The following is a 9168-nucleotide window of genomic DNA, read 5'->3' as shown; positions in this document are numbered from 1 at the left end:
ATGCATGTTAGATGCAATGTGCTGTTACAGTGATGAATTGCATTGTCTAAAAGTCAAAGCACAGGTCTCTGGGGTACAACCCACTGTTGTGTTCTTGTTAACTGTACAAGGGACATTCGTACCCAGACTTCTGTATTCCCCACCTGTAAAAATGTGAATAAATAACACAGATGTTTCAACAGCCATTGCCTTGGCATTTGTAAGCCATTACAGGTCCTAGGCTGAAAGTAATATTAGTTTAGATCATAGTTTTTGCATTTTTTGTCCTCTTGTTCTTAATTTTGAAGGACAACTGCAATTGCAGTTCATCCATTTAGACTTATCCTAAAGTCATTATTTGTTATGATGCTGTTCCTGCCTTCAGCTGCAAAGAAAATGACTATCCCTACCCCCTCACAGGCAGGATTAACAGCCACAGAAAATGAGTTATGGCTAGAATAACTGACATGAGCTCAGAAGCGAATTCATTTTCAGAAGTCCATCTAAGCCCAGGAAAGAATTCTGCACTCTGTGTCTCCTTAATTCTTCCACACAGCTATGTAAAGTATACAATGTGTTTTTCTTCATCACCAGTCTGCACACTCAAGACACATGCTTTGACTTATTGGGGTAAAGGTATCGTGTGAATTAAGTAGTGTGAAATAAATGGTGCAATGCTATACAGAGCTTGTGCACTCACAGGCTTGGGTTTTTTTTAACTTAAGTAACATATTAAAAATATTGCTGGCACGAGTGGATCATTTTATTTATAGGTAGAATAATAACTATTTCACTTATGTCTCTGTCAATCTCCAGGTAAGCAGGCTAGAGGGAAAACGAGGCTAGTGCTCAGTGAGATTATTTACAAATACATTCACACCAAAATCATAGTAAAAAGCCTCATCATTTTTTTCTTCAATCCATAGTTTAATCTTTCTTAACAGAATAGGTGCTAGATGGAATTGCATGGGTTTATTTTGGCTGAATTTGTTTAGAAGATTCATAGATCTGGCCTGTTTTTAATGCTGTTCATCAGTAGATGAATGAGTATGCTCATCATCTTGTTCAGAACTGAACTGTTATCCAAGTAGCTTATTACTGCTATCAGCTTTTGCTCACTAGATGCTACTGAAGAAGTCGTCCTTGAATCAGCTGAAGACAAGACATTGTGGGATAAAAATATAGACTGGATGCTGATATACTGCATAGTGCTTAGACAGATTAACACTACACAACAATGATCTCCAAACATCCTTCCAAAGTGGTAATATTTCAGTGTAGAGATCAGTGCACATCTTCCAACCAAATACACTTCAAAATCATAAGCCATGTTAAAAAACACATGGCACTTCTGTGCTGAAAGTATTTTGAAGAGATCTGTTTTTTTGAAGTTGTTGTAGTGTAAAAATGTACTTACCTACCTGCAGCTGCAGCAAAAAAAAAAAAAATAGCGTCTTCCACTATTCACAGTTATCAATAAATGAAAATTAAATAAATTAAATTCTCACAAAAAGTGAGAGAAGATATGAGGAAAACAACAGACATACAACAGCTGCAGCTTTTCAGCATGGGACCTCAGAACACACTGTAAGTGCACTTCATGTCATATACAATGAGTGACATGTATCCCAAGTCAGTGGGAACATTCATCATGTTACAAATGAAGCACATGTCTTCTGATCGTTTTGCATCCAGCTCTGAGCGCAAGAACATGCATTGCAGAAGCTCCATGTGTGCACTCCTGCCACTACAAACAGCGCCATGGAGATCCATTGCACAGTGAAGAATTTCCTACACAGATCCAGGCTGTAGGATCAGCACCTTAGTTGATTCTTGCCACAAATATCAGGAAAACAAACCCACATTTCTCAAAGTTTATCTGGAGAATATGCTCTTATCTTGTGTCATGAGCTGAAGCCTAAGAATTTTAAGTGGTTTTTTTTAATCTGGAAAGTATATGTTTAATGAAATACACGTATGAACTCAAGTGTTAATGTTTTCAATACTTCCTCTGCCAAACTGGAGTGGATGCTTTGCTAAATTATGTCATATGTTACCTTTGCATATTAAAAAAGTAGATGGAAATACTGACTTACATTTATTTTAATACAGTTGTGTAATTTGAGGTTTATAGAGCCATGCATAAAGCATTTGTTATTCCACCTATAACAAAACTGATCCATTAACTCTGACAATATTTTTAGTACATATTTTGTTACAAAAACATTAAGACACATTATGAATCATTCTGGCATTATGAGAGTTAATAGAATACTATATATTTTTCAGGATTATTAATATTTAGTGTCATTCAGTAAATTAAAAAATCAAGTTTAACTCAGGTTAAAAATATCTGATGATACAGTACATAGATGATTGTAAATGTATATTAATGAAGCTTTACACAATTGACTGGATATCTTTTCGTTAATCACTCACAAAGCCATGCCAAACATATATCAAAGACTTCAGCTCCTTTTTCATCCAATCTTCCGACATTTCATTATTATGGTTACCTGATTAATGGATGCAATAATATATGTGGCATGATATGATATGTTCACATTAAATTTTAATCAAATATTACTAAATTCAGAAAACATTAAGTAAATCATGACTGATGAGGCAATATTGCTGTACTGTCATATTGATGGTTAGAGAAACTCACTACGGAGAGTTACAGATTAAGGAAGAGAAGTAAATCTTATGAGGAAATAGAAGTATCTCAAGTTCAACTAGTTGGTTCTTTTAAAATTGCCTTCCAGCCAAAGGCTAAATATTAGATCCATCAAAAGTACTCCAGTGTCTGTAACTGATATGAATGTTTTGTTTTCTTCTACTGCAAGTTGTCTCATTCTTTCAAAAGCATGGACTAGCATATACTCTGCACAAGGGCCTTTCCCAAAAGATGATGTAGTAAAAAACAACATTATTCCTCTCCACAGTGGTGAAAAATTGGCCCAGTTTATTTAAAACTTTGCTAGGATCTGAGAAGCAGGACATCAGGCACATGGAATACACTTGGTCTGTTCATTTTTACTCAAATTATGCTATTGTTGCTTTGCAAAAGGTGGACAGGCAGACAGATGGGGGGTTTGTGTTTGCAGCCAAGATCTGCAAATGTAAGATGGTTTAATCTGGGAAAACCAGAGAATGTGCCTCTTCTGCTGCAGACAGCACCTTGCTTTTCAGCTTTAAGTCAGTAATGAACCTGTTAACCTGAAAATTTGGAATTCATATTTGTCAATAATTCTATATTTCATTTTTAACCGGCAGCAAGAAAATGAAACACTGAATCGGCTTTTTACCGAGGTGTTTGAAATTAAAATATAGCTAACTGTGCTTATCTACTTACACTTCCTGTTCTAGTGAAAAGTCCAAGGGGATTGGCTTATGTTGTCCTACGCCTGCCTTGGACATCCATCTCCCCCTGCCCCCTTAACTGAAAGATTCAACTTACAACTTTGAGGACTTACTAATTTTTATAAGGAACGAGGTATTTACCCAGAGAATAAACTCCACCTTGTGAGAGACAGATGACCCTTCAGAAGCTAAATTATGAACCCTAAATACCAATACTGGATGGAGTTCTAGCTAAAAGACTGCAACAAAGCATTTCAAGCAATAACCTGTACTGAAAAAAAAAAAAATGTATTCCAAAGAATTGAAAGCTCCTAGAACAGATATTCTCAGGGGTTAATTCTAAACTTTCAGCATTATAAGCAATTATTACGCTTGCACAGAATTTCAGTCCTATGGTACAGACTAAACAGCTCTCTTCTTTCACTTATTTGTACCTTAAAAACAGAAAACAGTCTTGTCATATGACCATCTTTTTGCTAGTCTCTAATCCCAAGATACCGGATGTCACTGGATCTTACTTTGTGCACGTGAAGTACTGTACAAGTCCTGTTTAACTGCTTAGTTAATTGTATTCAAAAATGTAGTGCATCACATAGTACTTGCTATGACACCTTTCCAAAGTTTGTTTGCCTCTTCATGTCCTGGTTTCACTTTCAATCCCTTTTCTTATCTTGAAAGATTATAAGGGGCATAAGACTGCTTTGTATGATGTGGACATGCTTACTAGGAAGGGAAATCTCAGTACTAGCACACACCAAATAAATACAACTCAGTACTGCAGCTATACTCCGAATATTAAGAGCAATAAATATTTAACATGTTTAGCTGCGATTTTTTTTAACAACTTGCTTTTTGCTAGAAGTCATTCCATATAAAGTATTTTAAGATAAAGCATACAAATAAGAAAGGGAGAGAGAAAAGGAAATAAAAAATGCTAAAATGGATACAACGAAATTAATGACCAACTGGGATCAACTGGAAGGAGCACTGAGTATTGATGCATCTTGGTAGCTCGGTTGAGCTCCTGGTTTCAAATTGGTTAGACCTATGGCACAAGGATTTCAGTTAACACTATCTTGCTGTAAAAGTGGGGTTTGGATTTTGTAAGTATGATTTGCTCACTTAACATAATGTGAACAGTTATGAGAATAATTAAAGCAAATCACTAAGTTATCTTCCCCCATACCCAGATAAGTTTTGTACAGTTACAAGATTAAAAAGCACAAAATTCCTGTGAGTGTAAGACCTAATAAAAATGGAAGAATACATCCAAACCCACAGCTCTTACCTCAGGCAAACTCCCACTGGTGTTGGCACCTCATGCGATGCAGAGAAGAGTGCAGACACTTCAAACAAAATTGCCTGGAAAGGTTTGATTCACTCTCACTTGATTAATTGAATGAGTATATTATAAGTCAGTCTTGCAGCTCTTGATTTTCTCAGGAATGGAAACATACCAGGAAAAAAAAAAAGAGGTAACTCAAGGTCATCAGTAAACTTTAGATCAGAGCATGATGTTATAGCTCAGGCCTCCAAAAAGCTGCTGGGTTGCACTATACTCCTCTGATAAAATCAATGTCCAGCTTTTAAAGACACAGCCTTGTAGTCTACAAGGTTGTGTCAAATACCAGACCTCTTGTCAGAAAGTCAACCTGAAATGGGCCTGCTTCTTTGCATTTCAGTCTGAGAGTGGAAAACCATAACAAACCAGAAAATTTCTGAATAAGTACTCAGGATATGTGATGTTCATTGGATTTCGAAAAATAGGATATTTGTATGGGCAAGCAAGAGAATAATTTTCTGTTCAGGTAAAGAAACACAGTTGTGGAGTCAGGATAAGAGAACCAGTTTAAAAAAGAGAAAGGAATCGGGGCTAGTGATGCAAGAACAGAATCTTCATATCCTTTAGCAAAGTAAAGCCGCTAAACAAACCTACTTTTGTTCAAGCTTTTTAAATCCCCAGAAACCAAAGCTGAAGGGTCTTTTATTTTTGTGGATAGGGCCAGCTGAGAGAAGCATTATTCAGCTGCCTGTGACAGCATTTAGTAAGGCAGTAACAGAAGCAATGATGCAGCACTGGCCCTGTCAAAGATGAGCATGAGTAGAGCAGCTGATCTGAGTTCGGGAAATAGGGGCAGGCCTGTGGGCTATAAGTGAGAGGGGATTTGTGGTAAGGGTGGGATGGGGATGAAAGGGAGGGTGGTGGCTTTAGAGCAGAGATGTAAGAGAGAATATGTATTAAGAAATGTCAGGAAGAAACTTGGAGCAATGGAACATGAGTGAAAAACATGGACATCCTCGCATGCCCAAGTTTGAGTCCTCAGCAGCACTTGCAAATGGCCAGCTCTTTCTGACCCCCATTTTTGCTGTCAGAAATATGTCATCCCTAGCCAATATAAAGGAAAAAGACAGTATATTAACTGTTGATCATTATGCTCTCACAAAATACTGAAAATAGTAAAGATTCTGCTCAGCTTAATACTGAGAGTTTATGAATATAAAAACCAAACATTTTTCCTGGTATCTTGCACCTGGACAAAGTAATGCAAAGGAATACTAGTTAGCTTTTCACCATTCCCACCAACTCCTTCACCTAAATTAGTTGTACTGAGCAAAGAAATCACACTATAAATATAATTAGTTACTTGGAACCTGATCTAAAGCCTAATGAAATCAGCAGAAAGCTTACAGAGAGAATGAGCTATAAAGAAAATATTAGTTTGATTGCTGTGGGCAAAACTACTTTCAGATCTAAGCAGAGGATTTAGCTATTTTATTCTGCAAGCAATGAGAAAACATCTTCTTGATTCTAAAACTAAAATAAGAGACCTAATTAATTCTAGAGCACCACAGTCATATACATTACTTGTTAGTATGCAGGAATCCAATAGTTTCTTTTTTAAACAGTAATATTTAAAAACACATTTAATTTAAATGGTGGTGGTTCCTCTTTTCAGTAAACACATGTGAAGGCATACATTGTGTTTAAATATAATAAATACAGCTAAAATCATGCATCTGGGTCAATCCTCTGCATGTAATCAGGATTATGAAAATTTAGGTTTTCTTTTCTTATCTTTCTCAATAAATGGTCTATGTACAGATGACTGGAAATTTATTCAGACATGGTCTTGGTTATGTTCTTGTTTTTTAACTTACCAGTTCTTTCTTCCCTGCAAATCTGACTGGTTTCTAATTCTACCAGTTGCTCTGGCAGCTAAGGAAAGTGTCAAACTGTGATTGCCGATTTCTAAGCTGTGCTGAAGTTCTTTCAGAAACAAAATTCTCACATTAAGGCATTTTAATTGCAAGTTTTCTGCCCATTTTAATGACTCACTCTTTTGGTCTTTGGTTCTGATTGCTGACCATGTGAAATTATAAAGGAAAAGGTCACAGAGGACATTGAGAAGCCAAAATCCACACAGACACAACAGAAGGGGGAAAGATGACAGGAAAAGATTTTCATTTTGTTTACACCTTCTCCAAGATTTCACTGTCCTGAACCTCCCAGCTCTCTGAATGAAGCTCCTTCAGCCTCAGTTGTCAAAGACCTCCTTCATGCACCGCCTTGCCCACAGCTCCTCTCAGGCATTCCCCCAGAGGCAACCCAAAGAGACGTAGCACATCTCTGAAAAATCTGACAAATGGAAGGAGACCTACCATTCCAATGGCTCTGTACATGTGTGGTTGGAAATAAATTGTCAATGGCATAGGGGAATCCCTTTTGTTTCAAAAGTGCTTCTTCAAAGAAACAGTTATCCCCATCTCTCTTTGAGGAAGGCACTGTGTGGGAGGCTCTGTGGGCTCTCCTACAATGCCATGACTGAGAAGCCTGTCTTTAACTGGAGCTTAACTGAAAATGCACAGTCCAGATAAAACGCAAAGGCACAAAGAGCAAATAAAGAAGTAGTCAATGCTAAGCAAAGTGTGGGCTGAGGAATTCTGCCTCCTAAGGAGGTGACAGTCAAATGAAGCTGGCTCATCATGTGTGTCAAAAGCAGCATCAGACAGGTAAATAGCAATTCTACACTTCCCTCCCACTCTAAAATTCCACTCTTAAAACATAGGGTATTTTAGGAAGCTTCCTGCTGACAGGCACATCCTGCCCAGAATTACATTTTAATAGTTCTTCTTTTAGACGAACATTTAATTTAGACTTACACAGTCAACATGCTATTCCCATGCAGTCCCTAGGGAGGAGCAAAACATGCAAAATACAGAAAGGATGGTAATGAAAAGAAATAATCATCCTGTTTTCATTGATGAGTTTACAGATAATGTAGTAGACTATTTACTATGGTTCTGTTTTCTCCGGAGGGCAACTTTAAATCTCTTGGAACAACTCCGTAGGCTGGTAGAAAATGGTAGCTGCTTTCAGTTCAGTGCAATGGAGGTGAACACGCCATCTGGAATGAATATATAACATCCAGCACTCCGGGATCTTGGAATTTCGGACAAAAAGCTACAAAGTGTCCCAAGACTATTCTCTGAGTAAAGGACAACTTCCATACAAATTCAGATTTTGAACTAGCAATAACATCACTATATCACATTGCAACTAATGCTACACAGATAATGTTACAGGTTTTATTCGCTTTCCACAGCTGCTTCAGGAATTGGCAACATGACGCTTCTTGAAGTACCAGGGCACAAAGATATATTTGTTTTGCCAAAGCCAAAATGTGCTACTACCCATCAGGAAAAACAATCACACCAGGAACCAAATAAGTTGAATACAGCACTGCAAATGGTAACACTGACAGTTCTGGATCAAATCCTGTATATCACTAGCAGTTTTTAAAACATAAGATTTTAAAAAGTAATCTGGTCAGATTTATTTTGATTTGCTTTCAGTTTTTTTATCAGATTTAGATATAGGAAACATAACATTGACAAGCAAGTCAAGGAAAACGCCCATTTAAGCATCTGCTAACAGTCCCTGGATGACATGAGACATAGGGAAGTCCCCAGAGGGACTTAGAGTTGCTGCCAGCCTCTCTGGAGGAACAGTAATGACCACTGCTGGTTACATGAACAACAGACATGCTGTAACACGTTGGCTTGACTCAGTAATATAGCTCCTAAAACTTTTATTCTGTTGATACAATATTCCTTACTCCTTTAGCTACCATTCCACAAGTGCTAAATTGGCTCAGCATCTTACTCCTTTTTCCACTAAAGTGTCTTGAAGTGAACATTGACTGTCTCTTAAAACCCAATAAATTAAATTGTCTTTCCTGAGCCAGCAGCAGAAGCAATGGAAAACATTTATCAGAACTAGTTTGTTTTATTTCTAAGAAAGTGTTTGACCTAATGATCTATTTTAGCAACTTGGTACGATTTATGGAGGACTGATAAGCACATAGTAAAAAAACAGCTATGCAGCTACCTGTCATGAGTCAAACATTTAATGCAAAATGAAAAATTATGTACAAAAAGATCAGCAGCATAATTTAAACAAAAAAATAAAATAAATCTGCGGTTCAGTCGTTAAAGATGAAAAAGAATTGGTAAAGTGGCTAGAAATAACAGCTTGACAGTATGCAATTTAACTGCCAGTGTATCTAAAAATCTCATCCTACATAATATTTAGCAAGATCATAAAAATTTGCCTCTGGATTAATGCAGTATAGAAAAGGATAATCAACCAGCTAAGTATGTAAGATCTCACATACTGATGCAAGAGAATCAGTAAATTGTGACATATTAACTCAGTATAACTTCATTAACAATTGAACAACAAAGTTTTGTGCTCAGATGTAAAGACCTTTGGCAGACTTTTTCATATTGCAGCACTACCGGCAACAGAGAGAAAAAGGCCAGGCA

Source organism: Streptopelia decaocto (assembly GCF_964273445.1).
Source record: "Streptopelia decaocto genome assembly, chromosome: 5".
Taxonomy (NCBI): Eukaryota; Metazoa; Chordata; class Aves; order Columbiformes; family Columbidae; genus Streptopelia; species Streptopelia decaocto.
This window is presented reverse-complemented; position numbering follows the sequence as displayed.